This window comes from Zingiber officinale, chromosome 6B, assembly GCF_018446385.1.
Source record: "Zingiber officinale cultivar Zhangliang chromosome 6B, Zo_v1.1, whole genome shotgun sequence".
NCBI lineage: Eukaryota > Viridiplantae > Streptophyta > Magnoliopsida > Zingiberales > Zingiberaceae > Zingiber > Zingiber officinale.
Window position 1 is genome coordinate 124,016,594 of NC_055996.1, and position 13,336 is coordinate 124,029,929.

Consider the following 13,336-nt stretch of genomic DNA (forward strand, 5'->3'; position numbering starts at 1 on the left):
GCAGGGAGAGAAGACACTATAAAAATAAATATCCTACTCGTAAGAATCAAACGACACCACCGATAGTAAAGGAGGAATTGATGCCCGGAGTTCGTAGGAGCAAAGATCATATTAAATGTTTCAAGTGTCAGTAAGAATCAAACGACACCACCGGTAGTAAAGGAGGAATCGATGCCCGAAGTTCGTAGGAGCAAAGATCATATTAAATGTTTCAAGTGTCAGTAAGAATCAAACGACACCACCGGTAGTAAAGGAGGAATCGATGCCCGAAGTTCGTAGGAGCAAAGATCATATTAAATGTTTCAAGTGTCAGGAGTTCGGACACTACAAGAACCACTGTCTGACAAGGAAAATTACGAAAAAGGTTAGTAATTTTATATTTCATACAAATCTGATTTTTTTCAATAATAGTACATTCAAAAATAGGTTAATAAATTTACATGAAGATATTATTTCCGAAACTACCCAATGCATGATAAAAAAATTAAATTCCTATAATTGTGATAATTCAAAATTAAATTTAATTAATAAAAATATTAATATTAAAAATTCAAATCTAATTAATCAAGATAATTCTAAAAATAATTTGACTAATTCAAATATAAATAATGATCAAGATAAACTTAATAACTTAAATTCGAATTCTAAAAATTTTAATTGTAAAAATTCAAGATTAAATATTAAAAATTCAGAAATAATTAAAATGATTAAAAACTCAACTAAAGAAAATGACCAAGTCAATATGGATGAAATTGATAAAATACTTAATAAAATATTTAATTCAACAAATCTAAAGAAACATTCGAAAAAAATTAATCTAAAAAATTCAAATCTAAGTAATAAAATTAATTCAAATTTAATTAAAAATTCAACTAAGAATGTTGAAGATAATTCTAGTATGAAAAATTCAAATAGCTTAATTAAAATCAAGATAAATCTAACCTAATAAATATTAATAATTCAACCAACCAAGATAAAATTTTAATTAATTCAAATTTTGATCTTAAAAATTTTAATAACTTGAAATTAAATAATGAATTAATTAATCAAGATAATCATAAAAATAATTTGATCAACTCTAATCCTAAAAATTTAAAATTAAATATCAACATTTTAGAAGATAAAACCTCAAATCTTAACAACATGAATTCTGATCTTGATCATAATTTTTTAAATAATAATTCTGAAAATTCTTACAATAATTCTGAAAATTTAATTATTAATTCTAAAAATTTAAATAATAATGCTAAAAATTCAATTAATAATCCTAGAAATTCAAATAATTATTCTAAAAATTTAATATTAATTCTAAAAATTCAAATAATTAATCTAAAAATTTAATTAATAATTCTGAAAATTTAAATAATAAATCTAAAAAATCAAATAATAAATTTAAAATTCAATTATTAATTCTGAGAATTTAATTAATAAATAAAAAAATCTGATTTAATTAATTTAACAAATTCAAATAAATTAATTAATAAAATATTAACAAATAAATAATATTTAATCAATTGAAAATGACCAAGTTAATCTTGAACTAGATAAGATTACACAAAATCTTAGTAAAATTTTTAATCTATTTGGTGAAGATAATTCAGATTCTAACTTAAATACTTAATTAGCATTACAACTAAACAAGATAAACATAATTTGAATAAATCAAACTTAGTTAATAATTCAAAAATAAATGTTAAATTAATTAATAATCAAGATAATCTTAGAGATACCAATTCAAAGGATAAGATAAATTCAAATCTTACGAATTTAAATCTTAAAAATTCTAAATTAAAACTAAAAAATTCAGAAATCAAATCTATAAATTTGAATTCAAATGTTAATGATAAAAATTTAAATTTAATTAATTATAATAACGTACATTTTAATTATGAAACAATTAATAATTTAAGTCTTAAAAATTTAAAATTAAATCTTAAAAATTTAGGAAATAAAAATTCAAATAATAATAATAATTATAATTTAATTGCAAAAAATTTGAACCTAATCAATTATAATAGTGTATCATTTAATTATGAAACAATAAATAATAAATTTAAATTTAAATATAAAAATTTAAGAAATTGAATCTACTAATTTTTACTAAGTAAAGCAAAATTAAAAATAAAAATAATAATAAAATAAATATAAGTTTGATAAATTCAAATCGAATGATAAACTCTAACTTAAATACAATAAATTCGAAATTAAATCTTAAAAATATAGATATAATTATTAAAAAATATATATTATTCAACAATCAAGATAAAACTAATCTAATAGTTTAACTAATAAAGATAAAATTTTAATTAAAATAAATCTAAATATAATTTGATCAATTCCCATCTTACTAATATAGTAATTCAAAATTAAAACTAAAAATTTGAAAATAAATATTATAAATTTAGAAGATAAAAGTTCAAATTTTAATTATAATTTAAATAAATTAACACAGCATAATAAAGCTATAAAATTAAGATTAAATTCAAAATTAATTTTCATAATTTAACAAGATAAACCAACAAATTTTAGTAAGTATATATTAAAAAGTTAAATCAAAACTAATAATGAAACTAATTAATAAATCCAAAATAATTAAAATAATTAAAATGTGTCAAAGTGGGTTGACACATTCGTGGGTTCATACGAAATGTATCAAATCGAGAATTTGATGCATCCTTAGAAATCAACTATAAATTGCTTTACTTGTTTGACACATGCATACTTGCCATGTACAGGCATTATTAAATGTTAATTTATCAATAAATGTCATGTCATTCATACTAGTATTTTATTCATGCTTAATCTAGAATGATTAAGGACTTAGGATTGATTAATACTTGATTAGTTAGACCAAGAGTTCTAAGGAAGAAAGTTAAATATTCAATTTCTTTAAATGACTTTGTCTAGAAGTGGTTGTTGTTCCAATACCCAAGAAGGCTTTGTACCTCGCCACAACCTGGAAGTCGATTATTGAAATGAATATATAACCAACTAACTATCAAAGCTTAGTCTAACTCAAGTGTAAATTAATTCTTAGATTCCAACTTAAATTTTAAATCAGATAAAACTGACAAAATATCTCACAAAACTCATAAGGATACCCTGATTGATTGTGCTAAGACACTTGAAATGGGTGAGATGATAAGGACTGTTAAATTGAAAATAATTTGAAAATTTTTTCAAAATTCATAGATATTTTTCTAAAAATTGTTTTCAAAATATTGATTTAACATAATAATGTTTTAATGAATTTCATGCTTGATTGGGTGTACTTATATATAAATTTTGAAAAAACTATATACTTAAAAATATTGATTGTTGTTGAGTACTTAGGAATCCACATCCCAAGGTCAATACTAGAATCTGTTGGTGCGGGAAGCATCCGACGATCAAACTTGTGTTTTGATTATGTCAAAGGGTTCAAAGTTAGATTGTCTTTTGATTTAACATGTTTGAATGAGATTGCAGGAAAGTCCTAAGTGTACTTAGGCAAAAGTCCTAGCTGCGGTTAGGCGGGTGGAAAACCCTAGGGGTGGTAACCCTAGGTGAAGAAAAGTCCTAGCTGAGGTTAGGCAAAGGGAAACCCCTAGGGGGTGGTAACCCTAGGCGGAAAGCCTTGGTGGGTCGAGGTCTTCTGGCAAAAGTCCTAAGAGTCGGAAACTCTAGGTGAAAATCCCAATGTCGCGGATTGAGTGGAAAGTCTGGGCGGGTCATGGAGCTGGCGTCTAGCGGAAAGACCTGAAGACTCGGGCGCTGAGCAAAAGCCTAGTCTATCTGGAGGATCGAACGGGCAACATGTATACTCTCCTGAGTGGAGTAGGTGAGGATGCGTTCCTCGTTGAGGGAGCAGTAGGCATCTGTTTGACCTAGGGTTTCTAGATGAAAATCCGAAGTCAAAATCGGACAGTCCGGTGACTGTCAGACATTTATGTTTATATTATTATTATGGGCTAACTTTGTGTTGCAGGGTATGCTTGGTATTTTGGGACTAACATATCTTGCAAGGACAAAAGAGCAAGTTTTGCCTCGGATGAACAGTACCTGAGGCGCCCTCCATGGAGCTTGGAGGCGCCTCGGGTTCAAGGCTGAGGAGTCTAAGCAACGGAGCTGGAGGCACCCTCTAAAGGAGATGGAGGCGCCTCGGACGACCTTGGAGGCGCCCTCAAGGGCATCGGAGGCGCCCTCAGGAGGATAAGCAGCGGGCAAAGCGGAGCTTATCCGTGCTACGAATATGTTGGTGATGGAGGTGCCCTCAAGGGTCTTGAAGGCGCCCTCAATAGCTTTTATCAGTCAGTCTCGACCAGCAGTTGAGGAGATCATCGAAAAAGCAATCTTTCTTCAGCGTACTGCTAACGAGATGATCCTGTTGAGATATAACAAGACCCCAACGACCCGAAGCTATGAAGTTTCAATTTCTTGTTGTCGGTATAGTTTTTCAGTACAATATTATTGTAATAATCTCTTGTAATATTTGCGAGCTTTTAGTTGTTTCCCAAAGTAAACTCTCAACGAGCGTGCGCCTTGGAGTAGGAGTTGCCACAGACTCCAAACCAAGTAAATCCCTGTGTTTGCTTATGTCTCTGTGTTTTATATTTCCGCTGCATTTAGTCGTTGATTTTCTAAAATGAAAAGTGAAAGCCACGAGCGCTATTCACCCCCCCCCCCTTAGCACTTCTCGGTCCAACAATTGGTATCAGAGCAGGGTCATTTCGATTTGGTGCAACCACCAATCAAGCATTTTTTGTAGTGATTTTTAGTTTTTCGGAGTCAATCGGAATCAGTATTATTGTCGCCTTCTGATCTAGTTTTTCCGTAATCAAATTTTTCCTCGAAGTTGGTGCAACAACACTCAAGTCTGCATGTTTATTCTTTTTAACCTGCACTACTAAATCCAAGACCTAGTCTTGGAATCTTTGTTGTTTATTTTTCTGTGTGCTAATATCATGCGAGATTCATTTCTCAAATGACCCATCAAGAAGGCTACAGCACAGCCCGCCCTCCGCTCTTCACCGGTGAGGATTTCGACTATTGGAAGAGCCGAATTGAGTCATACCTTCAGACTCATTTCAAGGTTTGGATGATTATCAAAATCAGCCTTGAACTCCCAATTGACAACACCGGCAAACTAATATCATACGAGAACTAGGATGCAACTCTGATAAAGAAGGTAGAAGCAAACGCCAAAGCAACCTGTACACTTCAGTGCGGTCTAACCAAGGAAGAGCTAAATCGAGTCAACCCCTTCTCAAATGTAAAAGAGTTGTGGTAAAAACTGATCGAGCTACACGAGGGTACATCAGACACGAAGGTAAGTAAGAGGGATCTCATTTTTAACAAATTATATAATATAAAGTTGCAGGAGGGTGAAATGACAAGCCAATTGCATGCACACATCCAAGACCTCCTCAACGGTCTCCACGCAATCAGACAAAAGGTGGAATAGAGACATAATCAGGTATTCACTCAATGCTTTTCCGAGGAATACCTTGTGGGCATCTATGGTAGATGCTTACAAGGTATCCAAGGATCTCTCTTCAATCAAATTAGATGAATTATTTTCATAATTCAAATTACATGAACAAATTAATGCTCGATCGGTCGAGAAGGGTATTGCCTTAATTGTAGGTATAAGTAGAACCCAGGAACCTAAAACGAAGCGTAGAACCCAATCTAAGTCCAAAGATGAATCAGATTCAGAAGATGACGATGAGATTACTGTCGAGCTCGTAAAGCTCGTATGAAAGATGTACAAAAAGAAAAAGGTGACTCAAACAAATACGAAGGTCAAGACTGGAGTTACATGTTACGGCTACAACCAGAAGGGACACTACAAGCCGAATTGTCCAAACCAGAAGCAATGAAGAAAGAAGCTATTGAAGGCAATATAGTCTGAGTCATCAGACAAATCCGAATCCGACGAAGAAGAACAAGCAAGCTTCCTCGCTTTACCAGTACAAGCACATGTTGCCGAAACCGAGTCCGATTCAGAAACCGAGAGCAAATCAGAAACCGAGTCCGAGCGAAGCCACGAATCCGTATCCGTTTCCGAAGGACCTAACCTCACTGTAAGCTCTCTTATTTCTGGTACTAATTTAGAAATTTTGGTTTCTTACTTATTAAAGAAATCGGCTAAATCCTGTTGGTGCAATATCCTTTAGGTCAAGGTTGACCTGGTTGACCAAGCTTGAGTCTTGGTTTGGGTTTTGATGTTTGACAATATATTGGGTTTAGATGATATGGACAATGCAGGTGCAGTTGTTCATTTAGGGAGATTGTTGATACAATTCTCGTTTGGTCAAGGTTGACCAGTTGAGATGTAAAGGAGAGTCAAGTAGGTCAAAGTTGACTGGATACTTGATTGGAAGTCCTGGTGAGTGAAGCCAGGCAGAAGGAAATCCTGGTGAGTGAAGCCAGGTGAAAGACCTAGTGAGTGAAGCTAGGCAGAAGGAAAATCCTGGTGAGTGAAGCCAGGTGAAAGACCTAGTGAGTGAAGCTAGGCAGAAGGGAAGTCCTGGTGAATGAAACCAGGCACGAGGAAATCCATATGGATCAAGGTTGATCGGGCATCTGGTGTTGGGAAGTCCAAGTGGGTAATGGAATACCGGACACTTGGCACAAAGAGAAAGTCCAGATGAGTCAAAAGTTGACCGAAGTCTTAACGGTCGTAAGTCCAATAGGGAGTTGGCATGGAAATAGGAAGTTCGGACGTAGTAAATTTCCGAAGACCATAACTTTTGACTCGGATATCGGAATGAGATGATCTCGGATGCGAAACGAAGCTAATTTCAAGCTCTGCACAGATTTCTTCTTCCCAATCGATTGGCTGATCGATTGGGGGGTTGAATCGATCAGTGGATCGATTGGTTGACGCGAATTCATGTAGAAATGAGCTGAATCGATTGGGTAATCGATTGAAACTTCCCCAATCGATCGGTCGATCGATTGGGAGAGTTTCTGAGCGAATAGTAAGCTTCTGAATCGATCAATTGATCGATTGAAGCCTCCAATCGATCGGGCGATCGATTGGAGCGCTAGAAATCGCTCGAGAAGCCTTGAATCGATCGGGCAATCGATTCAAGGCGATTCCAGAGAGCACAAAGGTGCTCTGGATCGATCGGTCGATCGATCCAAAGCCTCCCCAATCAATTGGAAGCAATCCAATCGATTGGGATTCGACCGTTGACGCAAATATAGACGTTGGCGAGCGTTTTCTTCGACACGGCTTCCTCTCTTCTCCACAGACGAACACAGAACTTCTCCACAGCGATCTTTACTTCCTCACCGCCAGTTCTTGAAAGTTCTTGGAGGCTCATCCAAGTCAAGAGATGATTTGCAACAAGAAGAACAAGAGCTAGGGTTTTCATTATAATCTTGTAAGATTCATTTGTATTTTGCTTCTTTCTTTCTCATTATTGTATTGTGAGGTTGTAAGGCTTCTCCGCCTTCGGTAGTTACCGAGAAGGAGTGTTTTCATAGTGGAGGGTGCGTGAGTGTGTGGAACCTTGGATTTGTCACCTCTTGTGAGGTGGATACCAAGTAAAATCCATTTTTTAGCATTGTTGTAGTGTTTCTTGTATTTCCGCTGCACATCTTTGAAGAAACAAGCAACGTCAAGCACGAAGATGGCACCGAGCTATTCACCCCCCCCCCTCTAGCTACATTTTGGTCCTAACAAATCCAACGTCCGAGTCAAGGCACTCCAAAAGGATGTAACAACCCTTAAGGAAGTGACTAACTTGAGTCCTTTGACTGAGTCAGTTCAAATTGGAAGTTCAACCCAAGTCCAACAACTTGAGGAAGAAAATTCCAATTTGAAAACTCAAGTTAAAGAACTTAAGAACACGTTGGAATGATTCACGTCGAGTTCCAAGAATCTTAATCTGATTGTTGGAAAACAAAGAACCGTTTACAATAGATCCGGACTTGGATTTAAGCGTAAACATAAATTTAAATTGTATTTGTCAATTGTAAATAGATCAAATAGAAACATAGTCCAAGCATGAGTCTCCAAGTTGAACTTGGTTGATCGAGTTGGACTTGGCCTATATTGGGTCCCCAAGAATCAAATCCATTACCTTGATAGATCATCTCGAGGATATGATTCAGGGGGAGCCAATAAAAAGACCATTTTTATTATAAAATAGAATTATCTGATGATTACTTTTACTATTTTTATTATACATGTTTATACTAGGATAGTTAAGGACCTAGACGTGATTTATAGTTGATAAGTTAGACCTAGGAGTTAAAATAAGGAACTTAAATATTCAATTTCTTTGAAAGACTTTGTCTAGAAGTGGTGGATGATCCCATACCCAAGAAGGCCTAGTGCCTCGCCACAGCCTGGAAGCCGATTTTCGAAATAAATATTTAATTAACTTATTTTAAAACCTAAGTCTAACTCAAATGCAAATTAATCCTTAGATGGAATTTAAATTAAAGATTAAAGTTAATCATCTCACAAAATTATTAAGGTTCCCCGATTGATAATTTAGAAAAGCGTGAGATGGACCTAGGTTTAAAGTAGTTCCAAATTAATTCAATTAAATTAACTTAATTAATTTCAAAAAATTAATTTCAAAATGTTTAAATCATAATTAAATTATTATTATTAATTAACTTCAAAAATCATAATTAATTTCAAAAGGCTAATTAATTTCAATCAAAGTAAATTATAATTATTTTTTAATTTCAAAATTATTATTTACAAAATTATATTTAATTTAAAATTTTAATGATAATTAATTCAAAATTTTAATGATAATTAATTTAAAATCTTAATGATAATTAATTTAATTCAAAATATTAATGATAATTAATTTTCAAATAATATTTAATTTCCAAAACCTCAATTAATTTTCAAATTATATTTTGAAGTTATAATTTCAAACTTAATTAAATTTTAAATGTTTACTCATTTGAAATTCAAACTCACTGAAAATACAAATTTATATTTCAATATTGATAAAATTAAGTTAACTCTGTCTCACACACACTCATAAGCTGAATATGCTTGATAACCTAGAATGAGTGAGATAGAAAATTAGAAAAATAAATAATAACTTTCATGTTTTTTTCATGCTTGGACTCTAGGACCCAAAAATTTGTTTTGGCATAAATTAAGGGGGAGTGCAAAGAAATTTAAGACATTAATTTTATCTTTATTTTCTTAAAATGCTATTTTTCAAAGTTAAACTTTTCAAAATATTTCTAAAAAGGAAGTTCAATTTTTGTAAAAATGAATTATCTTTGAAAAGATAGAAACTAAATATTTGCTCAAATATTTTCAAGTATTTTTACAAGAAAATATTTTTAAAGTTCAACTTTTATCAATTTTTTTTAAAACTAAGCTTTTATCAAAATCTTTTTTAAAGTTGAGTACTTCTAACTAAGTTTTTTTTAAAACCCTTTATTTTTAAAGCTAAGTACTAAATTTATCAAAGTCTTTTTAAAGCTAAGTTTTTCAATTTTTTTTAAAGCTAAGTACTTGACAAAATAATTATTTTCAAAGTTTAGCTAAGTTGTTTGTTGAAAAAGCTAAGTATTCTCAAAATATTTCTAATTTGGCTAAAGTGTTTTTCAAAATAGTCATTTCCAAAACTAAATTGAGCTAAGTGTTTTTCAAAGTAATTATTTTCAAAGCTAAGTTCAGCTAAGTTTTTTTTGTGCTACCCTTCAGGGGGAGCTTAAAGTTAAACGGAATATATTTTTACATATTAAGCAAATGATCTCTCTTCTTAGTATTCTTTTTGATTTATGTCAAAGGGGGAGAGAATAGTCAAAGTTAAGAAATTAAGAATTTAAACAAAATAAAAGGAGCATAGCATAGCATAAATTTTGTTACATTGATGCTCATGTTTAAATTTTTTTATTTATTGTTTGTTATATTTTTACTTAACTTTGAACCATGTTGCCATAATAAAAAAGGGGAAGATTGTTGGTGTGGGAAGCATCCGACGATCGAACTTATGGTTTGATTATGTCAAAGGGTTCAAAGTTAGGTTGTCTTTTGATCTAGCATGTTTGAATGAGATTGCAGGAAAGTCTAAAGTGTACTTAGGCAAAAGTCCTAGCTGCGGTTAGGCGGGTGGAAAACTCTAGGGGGTGGTAACCCTAGGTCCTAGGGGGTGGTAATCCTAGGTGAAGAAAAGTCCTAGCTGAGGTTAGGTAAAGGGAAAACCCTAGGGGGTGGTAACCCTAGGTCCTAGGGGGTGGTAACCCTAGGCGGAAAGCCTTGGCGGGTCGAGGTCTTCGGGCAAAAGTCCTAAGAGTCAGAAACTCTAGGTGAAAATCTCGGTGTCGCAGATCGGGTGGAAAGTCTGGGCGGGTTGTGGAGCGAACGTCCAGCGGAAAGATATGAAAACTCAAGCGATGAGCAAAAGCCCAATCGATCTGGAGGATCGAACTGGTAACAGGTACACTCTCCTGAGTGGAGTAGGTGAGGACGCGTTCCCCGTTGAGAGAACAGTAGATGTCGGTTCGACCTAGGATTTTCGGACGAAAATTCGAAGTTAGAACTAGACAGTCCGGTGTCTGTCAGACATTTATGTTTATGTTATTATTATGTGCTAACTTTATTTTGCAAGGTATGTTTGTTATTTTTGGACTAACATATCTTGCAGGGATAAAAGAACAAGTTTTACCTCGGATGAACAGTACCCGAGGCGCACTCCATGGAGCTTGGAGGCACCTCGGGTGCAAGGCTGAGGAGTCTATGCAGTGGAGCTGGAGGTGCCCTCCAAAGGAGATGGAGGTGCCTCGAACAGCCTTGGAGGCACCCTCAAGGGCATCGGAGGCACCCTCAAGAGGATAAGCAACAGACAAAGTGGAGCTTATCTGTGCTGTGAATCCGCCGATGATAGAGGCACCCTAAAGGGCCTTGAAGGCACCCTCAACGGCCTATATAAGCCATTCTTGACCAACAGCTGAGGAGATCATCGAAAAAGTAATCTTTCTTCAGCGCACTGCTAACGAGACGATCTAGTTGAGCTATAACAAGACCCCGACGACCTGAAGCTATGAAGTTTCAATTTCTTGTTGTCGGTATAGTTTTTCAGTATAGTATTATTGTAATAATCTCTTGTAATATTTGCGAGCTTTTAGTTGTTGCCCAAAGTAAACGCTCAATGAGCGTGGGCCTTGGAGTAGGAGTCGCCACATGCTCCGAACCAAGTAAATCCCTGTGTTTTATATTTATGTTGCATTTACTCGTTGATTTTCCGAAATGAAAAGTGAAAGTCACGAGTACTATTCACCCCCCCTAGCGCTTCTCGATCCAACAGAATCTAGTCCCCTAGACACTTAGGTAGATTTCCTTATTGTTAACAAGGATAACCAGGGTGTGTCAGGTTAAGGGGAGGTGCTTTTTCAAGAAAATGCTTTAAAATATTTTGGGGATTTTTTTTATTGTTTTAGAATTCTTTTTAAAGTTTTGAAAACTCTTTGAACAATCTAGATATGTTTTCCTTTTGAAAAATATTTGAAATATCACACTTGAAAATATTTGAAAACTCATTTTAAAAATTTATGTTTTGAAAAATATATTTTAACTGATCTTTTGATTTAGATCAACCCATAGACATATAGGCAATCTTCCTTGTGGTCAACAAGGACTTCTAAGGATGTGTCAAGATAAGGGAAGACCTTATAAAAAGATCAATATAAGTTAAAAAATTCTTTCAAAATTCATTTGCAAATCTTTGAAAACTTATTTGAAAATTCATTTTGAAATTTTTTGACAAATATTTTTGAGAACTTACTTTGAAAACTCTTTGAACTTCTTTTTGGAAACCTCTTTGAAAAAGTTAGTCTAAAAACACTTTTGAAAACTTCTGAAAATACTTTACTTAAAAATTTTTATAAAATATTTTTAAAAAATACTTTAGTTCTTTTAATTTGGATCAATCTCTAAGACACATTGGATGTATTCCTTGTGGTTAACAAGGTCCTAAGAAAGTGTCAGATTGAGGAGGAGTCCTGATCGAAAGATCAAACATAGTTTTCAAAATTCTTTCAAAATTAATTTTTAAAATTCTTTAAAACTATGTTTGAAAACATTTTTAAAATTATTGTATTTTTAACTACATTTTCAAAAGTGATATTTTTAAAATAATGTTTGAAAACAAATGCTTTAATAAAGATTTCTCAAGTGTTTTTCAAAATTATTAGTGCAAAGCCAAGGGAACCTTAGGTAGTCTTTTTGATGTGTGTCAAAGGGGGAGAGTGACCTTAAGTTAAAAACATTTTAACTCCCAATTTAAGAAAATTGTCAAACATAAAAAAGGGGGAGATTGTTGGTGCAATCAGCTTCAAGGGTTTTGATGCTTGATAATATACCTAAGTCTGGTTAGTTTGACTAAGGGTTTAACCAAACATGACTTAATGTTTGGAAGAGAGAAGTCTAGTTAGAACTAGATGACTAACAAAAGTCCTAACTTAGGCAAGGGTAAGTCCTAGTGAGTGAAGCTAGACAGTGGAAATCCTAGGGGGAGGTAACCTTAGGTGATGGAAGTCTTAGTAAGTGAAGGTAGGCCCTAGTGAGTTAATCTAGGTGGTGAAAATCCTAGGGGGAGGTATCCTTAGGTGGTGGAAGTCTTAGTTAATGAAGCTAAACTCTAGTGAGTGAATCTAGGTGGTGAAAATCTTAGGAGGAGGTAACCTTAGGTGGTGGAAGTCCTAGTGAGTGAAGCTAGGCAGTGTAAATTCTAAGGGGAGGTAGACCTAGGTAATGGTAAAGTCTTGGATGATGTCCAAGCATGAAGCCTAGTAGGTCGGGTATACTTATAGGAGTGCAACTTGATCCTAAGGGATTGACCCTTAGGTGGTAGACTTGGAGGAGGAACCTCCAAGCAAAAGGTGAGTCTAGTGGGTTAGGTAGACTTACAGATATAGGCTAGGTTGTCTATTTATGTTTGTATGATTATTTTTCTGGAATATGGAGCTGGAAGCAAAACAGAGAGAAGACAAACATAAATGGATGAACCAGACCTAACTGGGGTCGAACCGGACCCAAACCAGTTCCATAGACTGAACCAGCGATTTGGTAGACCGACTGGACTTGGTCCAAATTGATAAGTTGTGAAATATTGATATGGAAGATGATGTGGTAACAGGTAACTTCTCTTGAGAGGATTAGGTGAGGACGTGTTCCCATAAAAAGGAACAGTATGCGTCGGTTTGACCTAAAGTTTCATTGAAACTCAAAGTCAAAATCGGACAGTCAGAGGCTGTGAAAATTTAGTTTATATATATTATTTTATGCCTGGACTAACTTTAATTTGTAGAAAATAGGGTTGGAAAAAGCTGGTCCAGGTCCCCCGAGCTGGTCCAGGCGCCC